Source organism: Chiloscyllium punctatum, chromosome 4, assembly GCF_047496795.1.
Source record: "Chiloscyllium punctatum isolate Juve2018m chromosome 4, sChiPun1.3, whole genome shotgun sequence".
Taxonomy (NCBI): Eukaryota; Metazoa; Chordata; class Chondrichthyes; order Orectolobiformes; family Hemiscylliidae; genus Chiloscyllium; species Chiloscyllium punctatum.
In genome coordinates, this window is record NC_092742.1 from 40,888,066 (window position 1) to 40,902,004 (window position 13,939).

Sequence of the window (13,939 nt, forward strand, 5' to 3'; positions counted from 1 at the left end):
CAACAAATTATTTGGGAGCATGCCAATGACTACAGGTTGCAACTCTTTCAAAATATCCAGAAGTCTTTCTGCACAGGATGTGTCGAGGGCACGTACGAAGGAATTAAAAAGGGCAATGGGCCCCTCAATAAAAAAATACTAATTAAAACAAAGGCTGAGGTATTCATCACTGAGTGCAATAAGTGATTGGAAAGATGAGTGGAACTCTATCTTGAGTTGTACTCTGGGAAGAATAGTGTTACCAAGGAAGCTCCAGACACCATAGAAAACCCACCTGTAAAGCCAAGATGGATACTGAACCCTCATTGGAGGAGTTTAGCAAAGCTATTGACTACTTACAAGTAGACAAGCTTCACAGAAAATTGGACCTAAACTCATCAAGCATTCGAAATTGGCACTCTAACAGCATCTCTATCCGTCCTGGAGAGAGGATAGTGCCTCAGGATTTGCATGAAGCAAAGATTGTGACCCTATACAGAGGAACCTTGATTATCCGAAGGACACGGGTGGGGAGTATTTCATTCGGTTAATCAAATGCTGGATAATCGAATGCCTGATAACATAGTTAGCCAAGCATCAGGACCTTGCGATCTTGCTCAGTTAATGCGAAATTCAATTAATCGAATACCGGATAATTGAGGTTACTCTGTATAAGAACAAGGGTGACCACAGCAGCCACAACAACAATCAAAGCATTTCTCCCTGAACTTCATGGGAGAAGTATTTGTCCATGTTGTACTAATGCATCTGTAAATCTTAGTTCAATGCAACTTTTCTGAATCCCAGTGCAGTTCCAGAACTGAAGGATCATCAGTTGACATAATCCTCTCAGTCTGGCAGCTGGAAGAGAAATGTTGTGAACAAAGGAGAGCATTATATACTGTCCTTATTGATTTCACTGAACTGTTCGACCATGTGAGCAAGGGCAAGTTATTTAAGCTGTTAATCACCGAAGCTGCTTACTATAATCTCCTCTTTCCATTACAGCATGATGGCTATGATAAGGCACCATCAGAAACCTATGAGATTTACAGTGAGTTGCCATACCACCATCTAACAGCATTGACAGCGTGACTCTAGTGGATGTTGATATGTTCACATACCTGAGCTCCATAATTACCAATAATCTATCACTTGATGCTGAAATCCACATATTTCATAAAAGCTGCAGCTGTTCAGTATAAGCCAAATAAGAGAATGTGAAAAACAGCAACACAATAGTGAGCATAAAATTGGGAGTCCAGCCCCCTGTATCCTCAGTGCACTCCAGTACATAGGTAAGATTTGGGCAACATACGCTAGACAGGAGGAAGAAATAAACACTTACATCCCCTGACAGGATAAATTCACCAACAGGAAAGTTCCTAGAGTGTGCTCTAGTGCTCACCGTACTCACTGTTCAGCCAACACTGGCGAAATTGGCTCACCCACATTTATCTGATGGATGAAAGCTGTCCACTGGGTTACAATCTCCTGCACATCCATACCACTGCTACAGGGCCACCAACAAGTGAGATAGGAAAGTAAATAATGACATTGACAGTTAGGAGACAGTCATTGATGGTCATTTTGCCTTGAAGCTGACTGTTTGGATGGAATTAGAAGAGGAGGATCAAAAAGCTCATCTGCCTGACAAAAGAGCCCACAGAGGTCAGCACCAGGCAATTGTGCACTTTCTCAGCCCACTGTCTTCCTCTGTAGTGAATGTGGCAGAAACTATCATGCCAGCGTAAGAATCCTGAATACAGTGACATGAACATCAAGATGTAAGTCTTGCAAGGGGAAGACTGCTAGGAGAAAGTGAGGACTCCAGATGCTGGAGATCAGAGTCGAAAGTGTGATGCTGGAAAAGCACAACAAATCAGGCAGCATCCATGGAGCAGGAGAATTGATGTTTCAGGCATCCTGTTGAAGGGCTAATGCCTGCAACGTCGATTCTCCTGCTCCTCAGATGCTGCCTGACCTGCTGTGCTTTTCAAGCACCACACTCTCGAAGGGGAAGACTAGCAATAGATCCATTCACACTTTAAAGGCAATTCTCCATGGTGTGCATTTTCTGTAACTTTACTGTGTTTGAGTGGGATTTCTGTTCTTGTAGCGAAAGTTTAAACAGCTTGGATATGCAGTGGCTGACACACGCTAGCAGTCAATGGCCAGCAAGTTTGGTATTGGGAAGCAATAATCATGCGGGGGGTGGGGGTGGCTGATGTGAAATTGCCAAGACTGTGTCATTGGGAAGGATGACCCGCACTCAACCAGCTGAACCCCCAGCTTTCATCCCACCATCGGGAAGTTGTTACATTTTCCCCTTCTCAATGAAGTGCCTTACCTGCCACATTTCCTGTTCCTGAGAGCTTCAATGCTTATTGCACCACATGCACAACTAGATCTCAATCAGATGCTGCTTCAAGTCTGAAACACTTATTTTAAACTGCTGATTGCTGGTTATTTCAACTGATTTGTTGAATCTTTGCAGCTTTTTATTCTTTATAATATGTTATTAGCTCCCCAGCTCCCTTGTTTGCTCCACAGATTGTTCAGCTTGGTAATACTGCTCCTGACAGAAACATAGGAGCAGGAGTAGGCCATTCTGCCTTTCAAGCCTGCTCTAGTATTCTGGCTCATGACTGATCATATTCCTCAATGCCGTATTCCCACATTAACCCCAATTCCCTTGATGTCATTAATAACAGTAAACCTATCAAACTCTATCTTAACCTTACTTAATGACTGAGCTAGTACAGCCCTCTGTGCGTTACAATCTTAAGGTTTCTCAATTCACCAAATGGATCACTGGTCTTCCTCTGAATCAATACCTCCTGGAGCTCAGACCCTGGCAAGTTATTGCTTCCCATGCATCTGAATCTTTATGAGTGAAATGCCATCACTGCTACCTGCCCTGTCAGTTCACCACGACTGACAACGATCGACATCCCACCCAGGCAGCAGTGAAGAATGGACTTGATGAAATACACAACACTACAAACAGGTTTGAGGTGGAATACCCTGAAGTCTTGATCATCTTAGCTGGTGACTTCAACCAGGCCTCCCTCAAGCCTGTGCCATCGAAATACCATCAACACATCTCCTGTCCCACCCGATGTCCGAACATCCTTAACCATTGCTACACAACCTTCAAAGATGCCTACCGCTCCATCCCCCTGTCTGCATTTTGGAAAATCAGATCATTGTGTTCCTCCTCTCAGTTTACAAGCAGAAACTGAAGCGTGAGGAACCAGTACATGTTGGTCCAAGGCGATGGAAGGGCTTCTATAGGACTGCTTAGAATCAGTGAACTGGGTCATATTCAAGAACTCAGTGCCAACCTAAATGAGTATGTCACTACCATTACAGACTTCATTAGTAAGTGCATAGAAGACTGCATGCCGAAGAGGTAATCCGAATTTTTCCCAACTGGAAAACATGGATGAACCGGAAGATCCACTCCCTCCTGAAGTCCAGGTCTGAAGTGTTCAAAGTCAAGTAATCCTAACCTCCACAGGAACTCCAGATATGACCTTTGTAAGGTCATCAGAGCAAAGAGACAATAGCAAACTAAGCTTGAGATCCAGAATAACTACATGGACACCTACTGTTAGTGGTGAGGTTTACATGATATAACAGGCTATAAAGTGAAGTTGAACACAATCATGGATAATAGTATATCCCTACCCGGTGAGCTCAATGAATCTACACTTGGTTTGAACATGATGTCACCTGTCCCAACAGCCTCGGATGCACCCGTACACTCAGTCACTGCCACAGACATTAGATCAGCCTTCTCGAGAGTGAACTCACAGACAGTGACTGGCCCTGATGGAGTACCCAGCCATGCATTCTGATCTTTTGTTGACCAGCTGGTGGGAGTATTTACTGACAGCTTTAGCCTCTCCTTACTACGAACTGAAGTCCCCACCTGTTTCAAGAAGACCACCATCATCTCGGTACCAAAGAAAATCATGCAGCATGCCTCAATTAATACCACCCAGTGGCTCTAACGTCCATAATTATGAAGCGCTTTAAGAAGTTAGTTATAGCTCACATCAATGCCAGCCTTTCAGATTGATTTGATTCTTTGCAATTCACCTCCCGGCACAATGGGTCCACAACAGACACCATCTCCCTGGCCCTACACCCATCTCTTGAGCATCTGGATTACAAGGCTCCACTTTCAATGCCATAATTCCAAACAAACTTACCTCCAAACTCTGAGATCTAGGTCTCTGCTCCCCTCACTGCAACTGGATCCTTGACTTCCTGGCCCATAGACCGTAATTAGTAAGAATAGGCAACACACTTCCTCCATGACAGTCCTCAAAACCAGTACCATGTAAGCCTGTATACTCAGCCCTCTACTGTACCCCTTATATACTCATAACTGTGTGGCCAAATTTCACCCCAACTCCATTTGCAAGTTTGCTGACGATGCCACCATTGTAAGTCGGACTTCAAACAACAGCGAAACAGAGTACAGGAAGGCGGTTTTGTGCTTGGTAGCATTATGTAAAGACAACAATCCCTCTGTCAACATCAGCAAAAAGAAGGAGCTGGCCATTGATTCATGAAGCGAAGTTGAAGGCACACCCCTGACTGTATCGAAGGTGCTGAGGTGGAGATGGTTGTGAGTGTCAAAATCTGAGAGTGATGATCACCAACAATCTGTCCTGGTCCACTCACATCAACACAGCGATCAAGAAAGCACAACAACGTCTCTACTTCCTCAGGAGGCTAAGGAAAGTCTGCATGTCCACAAAAACTCTTACTAATTTGTATAGATGCACCATAGAAAACATCGTACCTGGATACATCACAGCATGATATCGCAACAGCTCTTCCCAAACCACAAGAAACTACAGAGAGTTGTGAACACAGCCCAGTACATCACACAAACTAGTCTTCCATCACTTGGCGTCATCGATACTTCCTACTGTCTTGGGAAAGCAGTCAACATAATCACAGACCCCGCCCACCCCAGTTATACTGTCTTCCACCTTTTTCCATCAGACAGAAGATATAAAAGTTTGAATATATGTAGTAATAGATTCAAGAACAGCATCTGATTTTTGTGATCAGATTTTTGAACAGACCTGTCAAATGTTCCTGTTGATCTCTTTCTCTCTCTCTCTCTCTGTATCTTCTCTGCGGCTGTAACACTGTATTCTGCACTCTGTTCTGCTACCCTGATTCTCTTTGTATAGTATAATCTGCCTGTAGAGCGCGCAAAACAATATGTTACTCTGTATCTCAGTACGTGACAACAATAAATCAAAATTTAAAGATCAAGTGTAGAGAATTCCAAAGCTTCACCATTCCCTGAATGATGAAATTCCTCCTCATCTCAGTCCTAAATGGTTTATCTTTTATTCTGAGACTGTGTCTCTTGGTCCTGGACCTCACAGTCAGGGGAAACATCCCTTTTAAATCTATTCTGTTTATATCCCTTTAAAAACATTGCAGGTTTCTGTGAGATCACCTCTCAATCTTCTGAACTCCAGAGCAGACATGCCCAGTCTCCTCAATCTCTCCTCATATGATAGTCCTGCCTTCGCAGGAATTAGTCTGTTGAACTTCTACTTCATTCCCTCCATAACAAGTATATTCTTCCTTCGGCAAGGAGACCAGAACTGGACACAATACTCCGGATATCAGCTCATCAGTGTTCTTCCCAATTTAAGAAAGATTTCTTTACTCCTGTACTCAGTTGCGATAAAGACTAACCTACCATTTACCTTCCAAATTGCTTGCTGCACCTGAATCCTAGCTTTCAGTAATCTATAAATAAGGATACCAGTCCTTTTGGGCATCAATACTTTGTAATTTCATACTATTTAGGAAATATTCTCCATTCTTCCAACCAGAGCTAATAGCCTTACAGAAATACACATTATATTCCATCTGCCAGGCTTGTACCCACTCAGTCAGCCTGTTTAAATCCCCTTGAATCCTCTTTACATCCTTCTCACAATTCCCATTCCCATCAAGTTTGATATCATCTGCAAACATGAAATAATTACAATTGGACCCCACATCAGCATTCAGCCCATTGCATCCACACTGATCCTGCAAAGAGCATCCCACCAAGACCCACTCCCCCACACAATCCCTGTAGCCCTGCATTTCCCATGGCTGATCCACCTATCCTGCACATCCCTGGACACTGTGGGCAGTTTAACGTGGCCAATCCGCCTAACCTGCACATCCCTGGACACTATGGGCAAACTAGCATAGCCAATCCACCCAACGTACACATCCCTGGACATGATGGGAAAATTTAGCATAGCCAATCCACCTAACCTGCACATCTTTGGACTGTGGGAGAAAACCCACACAGACATAGTCACCCGAGGTCGGAATCAAACCCATGTGCTTGGCACTGTGAAGCAGCATACTGGATTAGTGGTGCTGGAAGAGCACAGTAGTTCAGGCAGCATCCAACGAGCAGCGAAATCGACGTTTCGGGCAAAAGCCCTTCATCAGGATGGGGGCTTTTGCCCGAAACGTCGATGTCGCTGCTCGTTGGATGCTGCCTGAACTGCTGTGCTCTTCCAGCACCACTAATCCAGTATTTGGTTTTCAGCATCTGCAATCATTGTTTTTACCACTGTGAAGCAGCAGTACCAATGACAGCTGTGCTTGTGGCAACCCACTGGTCATGGCTGCCAAATGAGAATGACCCATTTATTATTTCTCTTTACTTTCTATCTGTTTACTAACCCTCAAACAATGTGAATGTATTCCCTCCAATACCCTGTAATTTAATTTTGTTTACAAACCTCCTTTGAGGATTAAATCAAAAGTCTTCTGTAAGTACAAATACACCACATCCTCTGGCTCCTCCCTATCACATCTGCTATTAACATCATCAAGAGTCTTTCAGATTTGTTGAATGTGATTTCCCTTTCATAAATCCATTTGACCCTGTCCAATCTGATTTAACAGAGCAAATATGCTGTAATTACATCCTCGATATAGATTCCTGCATTTTCCTTATTAGTTTGTCAGGCTGATAGGTTTTCTCCCTCCTTCCTTCCTTAAACAATATGAATACTTTGAAACCTTTCAATCTGCAGGTACTTTTGCAAAATCAATAGAATTTACAAGATGATCACAAATGCATCTATTATTTTTCTAACCCTAATTCTTTCAATACCTTAAGGTTATAGCCATCAAGTCACAAGGATTTGTCAGCTTTCAATCCCATTAATATCTCCAATGCATTTCTTTTCTACCAATACTAATTTCTTTCAGTTCCATACTTTCACGAGAACTACGGATTATAAATATTTCAGGGAGATTTCTTAAACTCTGTGAGGGCAGACAGGAAGTTTTTTCTTAACTTCCCTGCCATTTCTCGATTTCCTGTTATAAATTCTCCTGTGTCTGTCTGTATTGGGTCTACATTTGTCTTTGTTAATCTCTCCTTTTGACATAACTGTAGAAACTTGTCCATTCCTTTTTTTACATTGCCTATTAATTTACATGTATATGCAATTCTCTCTTTCTGTATCAATGCCATGGTCCATATTAGCTGAATTCTAAAATTTTCTCAATCCTCAGGCTTACAGCTTTTCTTTGACAACTTTGCAAGTCTCCATATTTGATCTAATACTGTCTTTAACTTCCCTTGTTAGCCATGGCTGTCTTGCTTTTCCGATTGGGTATTCTTGTCTTAAAGGAATGTGTTATTGTAAACTAACTGCTAATTCTTTAAATGCTAATCACTGACTATCCACTGTCAAACTTTTCAATCTATTTTTCCAATCAACCACAGCCAACTTCCTCCTCACATCTTCATAAATGTTCTTGTTTTGATTTAACTCCAGTTTTAGAACAGCAGCTATTCATGATGATTTTACTTGCCATTTACACTTCATCTGAACCCACCTTTTGTTTATTTACATATTCCATTACTTTCACTTTCTGCCTCCCAGTCCAATAATCCTTACGTTTTTCTCCCTCTCCTCTCTTTCATGTCTGTACACTTGCTTAAAGGCTATTACAACTCTAACATTCTCCAGTTTTGATGAAAATTCAAAGTAAAATATTAACTCTGTTTTCCTTCCTGCAGATGCTGCTTGACCTGCTGAGTTTTCCCAATATTTATGTTCCCTGAGTCTGCTTTTATATTAATTAATATATTTTGCTATCTGGCCTATCGGCTCAGGAAGAATATTAGCTGCAACAAGATTTTTATTGAGTATCAAAATAGAAATTACACCTTTCCTAGGCGATCATTTCTTCTCCACTGTAGATAGTGTCAACCTACATTACTTGGGCCCATAAGTACGCTGGGAAAACTGTGCAAATAAATGGCAGTTGCTAATTTTAGTTCATTAAAAATCTGGTTTCATGTATTTATTTAATATTTTTAAAAAAGGTGTCAACTACTACAAGCTTTCCCTGACAAGCTGGTGGTGTTTAATGAACCTACCTTTTCCAGATTTTACACCATGAGAGGCCTACATGCATGACAAAAAGACTTCTCAATCAGATTGACAGCGCAGAAGCGGATTATTCAGCTCAGCTGGTCTATGTTGATGCTTCTGCACATCCTATTTCATCGATAAAATAAAATGAGTTGTTACAGTCCCTGAGCACCACAGGGCTACTTTCTCATTAGAGAGAGAGGTGGCTGGTAATCATTTAACCTGAGGGTCATCATGCCTTAGGCAATGGGTGAGGTTGAGAAGCAGGACTTTTGTGGTAGCCTCAGCCAGCACAGGAACTGAATCCATTCTGAAACCAAAAGAGAAAATGCTGGAAAACCTCAGCAGGTCTGGCAGCATCTGTAAGGAGAGAAAAAAGCTGATGTTTTGAGTCTAACTGACCCTTTGTCAAAGCTTTGACAAAGGGTCAGTTAGACTCGAAACATCAGCTCTTTTCTCTCCTTACAGATGCTGCCAGACCTGCTGAGGTTTTCCAGCATTTTCTCTTTTGGTTTCAGATTCCAGCATCCGCAGTAATTTGCTTTTACTGAATCCATTCTGTTGGCATTATTCTATATCACAAACCAGCAGTCCAGCCAACTGAGCTAACAACTACCATTCTGAGCAAAAAGGTGTATTATGAAGTGGCTAAGTTTTATCCCTCAACAAACGCAATAATCTGAACACTTTTCCCAAAGCTCACCACACAAACCTCCATTCTGTTTGCAAAATGGTTACCATATTTTACCAGGCTGTAATGTTAACCAAGTCTAGAAGTAGTCAATAAGTTAGCCTGTCTATGACTGTGGCTCTTGCACAATGTTTGTTGTTTTAGAGTACTTTCACATGTGCCACTGTGCCAGATATTTGTAGCATTTCTGAGATGGTCGGTCTTCCAGACTCCCTCAGGTTTTACTTTAGAACTGTACTTCAGAAGTACCTAATTGTTTGTAAAATATTTTTGGGCACCTGAGATTGTGAAAAGTGCTACAGAACTATTTCTTCTTTTTTTTTCCCTTGCAGAATGCTGTTGGTCAGGTTTCCTCACTCAATAACAAGTGATTTAACAGAACGTTTTGATTAGTTAGCTAGTTTTGCAGTGCTCACCTCAGCTGAATTAAAGAGCACTGCAGATTTTAAGGGATTAAAACTGTATTCGTTGAAATTATTGGCCAAGATAGTTAAAGAAAAAGAATCCCAGTTTAGTTCACATATTCAGTAATACAGTGTGAGAAAACAGCCAGAGTAATTTTTTTCAGACTTTCAGAAAGCCAAAGCTTGAAATTGAATTGGCACATCAACAGTAATTCCAAATTGCCAAGGACAGTTTTTGAGTTTCTCATGTCAGGACTTTCAGTTCTTAGTCAGGAATGTGCAGCTTCCAAGCTTGTATTGTTACCCAGGAAAATGTGGCACTGAAGGTCAGATTTTAATGTCCCCTTGAGATAGGCTGAGTCAACCTGAAATGGGAACAGGAGCTATCAGGTAGCAGAGTGGAAAAAAGGTTATCTCAGTGCACCAGTGCTGCAATAAAGTTCAATTAATAAGCTATTAAAATACATCCTTCAGGTTCCCCATTCACTCTTCACAATCCCTTGCATCATCTCTGTCAATCCATACCTATCATGTCCCCTGCACACCTTCATGGCCAATGATAGAATTTAGGAATAATAATACCAATTCATGCCAATCTATGCACTCTACCCATCAAACGTTGCCCTTATCCCAATCATGTAAACTCACTGAGATCTAAAGTGTTTGTTGCAGACTTCACAATATAAAATAATTCAAAACCCATTAATTTTACTTACACAACTTCAAACTAAAAAGAAACCTTATAACAATAAAAATAATTCAAGTGCACAATAGCTTGTAACAACAAGCATTTGGAATTCAGCATCCCACATAAAAGAGGTTATAACCAGTTGTAGTTGTCAACCAAACTAAGAAATTGCAGGCCATCTTCTTTGATAATGAATAAGTGAATAGTGAAATAAGTCATGCATCAGGAATCCAGCAATGAAAGTCCAGAGGTTTGTGTAAAGTGACAAAGCAAAATAGCATTTTATAGTATTGCAGATATTTTGTTTTCAAAATTTAAAACAGCAGGACTTTTAACTACTTTTATAGCTTCACACCTCCCTTTGACGAGTGGCTTTAAGAAATCCTCAATACATTTTGATAGTTCAAAAACAGCACCTCTTGACGAGTCACTTTGACAGTTACTTTCTTCATAGCTTTGATTTGACAGGTGTGCTGACAGTTCCAATGAACTTGACAGTTGGTGAGTTTATATACATTTGTGACACACACGTTTATATACATTTGTGACACACACGTTTATGCCTACTTTTGACAATTCCAAAGAGTACGTTACCTCTCCCAAAAGGCACCTGAAATTCACTAAAAGGCACTTAACTTTAACCAGAGGTTGTTCAGAACCAAAGCTAAAGTGGTATCCTACCTCTGCAAAAGGGTATTGTGTCTGTCCAAATCAATCCACAACATCAGACTTGCTCTTCCATACTAATCTGCACACTTCGGATGGCAGACTCCAAGCCTACCAAAACCCCATGCCTGTGAAGTTGCTTGATGTTTTATATAGCACGCTATTTCTATAAAATACATATTTACAAGGCCTGCCCCATCTCTAACTCTCCACCCACCCTCATGCAAAAATAGAAGTGCAATATTTGTGGATAGGACACTTCCAGCATTTTCAACACGATGAAGAGGGTCTCTGTAATGGCAAGAATCCAAGTTTTATTTTTCCAAAATAGCCTGACAAATGAAAGATTCTACTGTAGAATGTTCTGAATTACTGAGAGTTTGAATGTCACCTCTACTAATTAAAAATCTTCTTCAGCATCTTCCTAAATCCTTCCTATCCTCTGTCAAATATTTGATTAATCTATCAGGTTTTGTGCTGCATATATAATCTTACATAAAATATATAACTTACGGTATATAAAACAAATTAATTTCCGAACTCCTTGTCTACAATGTATCGGGATACTTGGTTCAAATTTCATTCTTGTCTCAGAACTTCTAGATGAACTTGTTTTAATGCTTCTTCTGTTTTTAATGTCTAAACTCAAAAATAGTCACCTTTTCTCCTTATTCACTTTGTGTTTATCCTTTTATCGCTGTTTCCAAAATCAGAAAATCTCCTTATTTCTGACATTATGCTTAATGATCTCTATTCATCTTTGTTTTTTTGATTCTCCACTGATTATAATGATGTTTTCCTCAATAACTGAATTCAGTCAATTTATGTGTTTCAGATTTGATATTTATTCAATGTCTCGTGTTTTTCTTTTCCGAGACATAGCCAAATGCACAGGAGATTATCAATCTTTAGCCTGATGGGTTGAGAAGACATTTGATATGAGATTTTTAATTTTAAATGAATTTGATTTGGCCTTTTGAACCATTCCATAAATTCAGAAAATATTACTCAGTCTCTGACATCAGTGGTGGACAGGTTGTTGGAGGGAATCCTGAGGGATAGGTTAATAAGTTTGCTGATGACACCAAAATTGGAGGTGTAGTGGACAGCGAAGAAGATTACCTCAGATTACAATGAGACCTTGATCAGTTGGGCCAATGGGCTGAGAAGTGGCAGACGGAGTTTAATTCAGATAAATGCGAGGTGCTGCATTTTGGGAAGGCAAATCTTAGCGGGAATTATACACTTAATGGCAAGGTCCTAGGGAGTGTTGCTGAACAAAGAGACCTTAGAGTGCAGGTTAATAGCTCCTTGAAAGTGGAGTCGCAGGTAGATAGGATAGTGAAGAAGGCATTTGGTATGTTTTCCTCTATTGGTCGGAGTTTTGCCGACAGCAGTTGTGAGGTCATGTTGCGGCTGTACAAGACATTGGTTAGGCCACTGTTGGAATATTATGTGCAATTCTGCCCTCCTCCCGATCGGAAAGATGTTGTGAAAGTTGAAAGGGTTCAGAAAAGATTTACAAGGAGGGTTGGAGGATCTGAGCTACAGGCTGAACAGGCTGGGGCTGTTTTCCCTGGAGCGTCAGAGGCTGAGGGGTGACCTTATAGAGGTTTACAAAATTATGAGGGGCATGGATAGGATAAATAGACAAAGTCTTTTCCCTGGGGTCGGGAAGTCCAGAACTAGAGGGCATAGGTTTAGGGTAAGAGGGGGAAGATATAAAATAGACCTAAGGGGCAACCTTTTCACGCAAAGGGTGGTACATGTATGGAATGAGCTGCCAGAGGATTTGGTGGTGGCTGGTACAATTGCAACATTTAAGAGGCATTTGGATGGGTATATGAATAGGAAAGGTTTGGAGGGATATGGGCCGGGTGCTGGCAAGTGGGACTAGATTGGGTTGGGATATCAGGTCAGCATGGACGGGTTGGACTGAAGGGTCTGTTTCCATGCTGTACATCTCTATGACTCTGTATAGAGTCATAGAGATGTACAGCACGGTCCATGCCGACCAGATATCCCAACCCAATTTAGTCCCACCTGCCAGCAACCAGCCCATATCCCTCCAAACCTTTCTTATTCATATACCCATCCAAATGCCTTTTAAATCTTGCAATTGTACTAGTCTCCACCACTTCCTGTGGTAGGTCACTCCATACATGTACCACCCTCTGAGTGAAAACGTTGCCTCTTCGGTCTTTTTTTTTATAATCTTTCCCCTCTCACCCTAAACCTATGCCCTCTAGTTCTGGACTCCCCCACTCCAGAAAATACTTTGTCTATTTATCCTATCCATGCCCCTCATGATTTTATAAATCTCTATAATGTCACCCCTCAGCCTCCAATGCTCCAGGGAAAATAGCCCCAGCCTATTCAATCTATCCCTATTGCTCAAATCCTCCAATCCTGGCAATATTTTTGTAAATCTTTTCTGAATCCTTCCAACTTTCACAACATCTTTCTGATAGGAAGGAGACCAGAACTGCATGTTATATTCCAACAGTGGCCTAACCAATGTCCTGTCAGCCGCAACATGACCTCACAACTGCTGTCGGCAAAACTCTGACCAATAGAGAAAAACATACCAAATGCCTTCTTCACTATCCTATCTACCTGCGACTCCACTTTCAAGGAGCTATTAACCTGCACTCTAAGGTCTGTTTGTTCAGCAACACTCCCTAGGACCTTGCCACTAAGTGTATAATTCCTGCTAAGATTTGCTTTCCCAAAATGCAGCACCTCGCATTTATCTAAATTAAACTCCATCCACCACTTCTCAGCCCATTGGCCCATCTGATCAAGATCTCCTTGTAATCTGAGGTAATCTTCTTCGCTATCCACTACACCTCCAATTTTGGTGTCATCAGCAAACTTAACTTTGCCTCTTATGCTCGCATCCAAATCATTTATATAAATAGTGAAAAGTAGAGGGCCCAGCACCGATCCTTGTGGCACTCCACTGGTCACAGGCCTCCAGTCTGTAAAACAACCCTCCACCACCACCCTCTGTCTTCTACCTTTGAGCCAGTTCTGTATCCAAATGGTGAGTTCTCCCAGTATT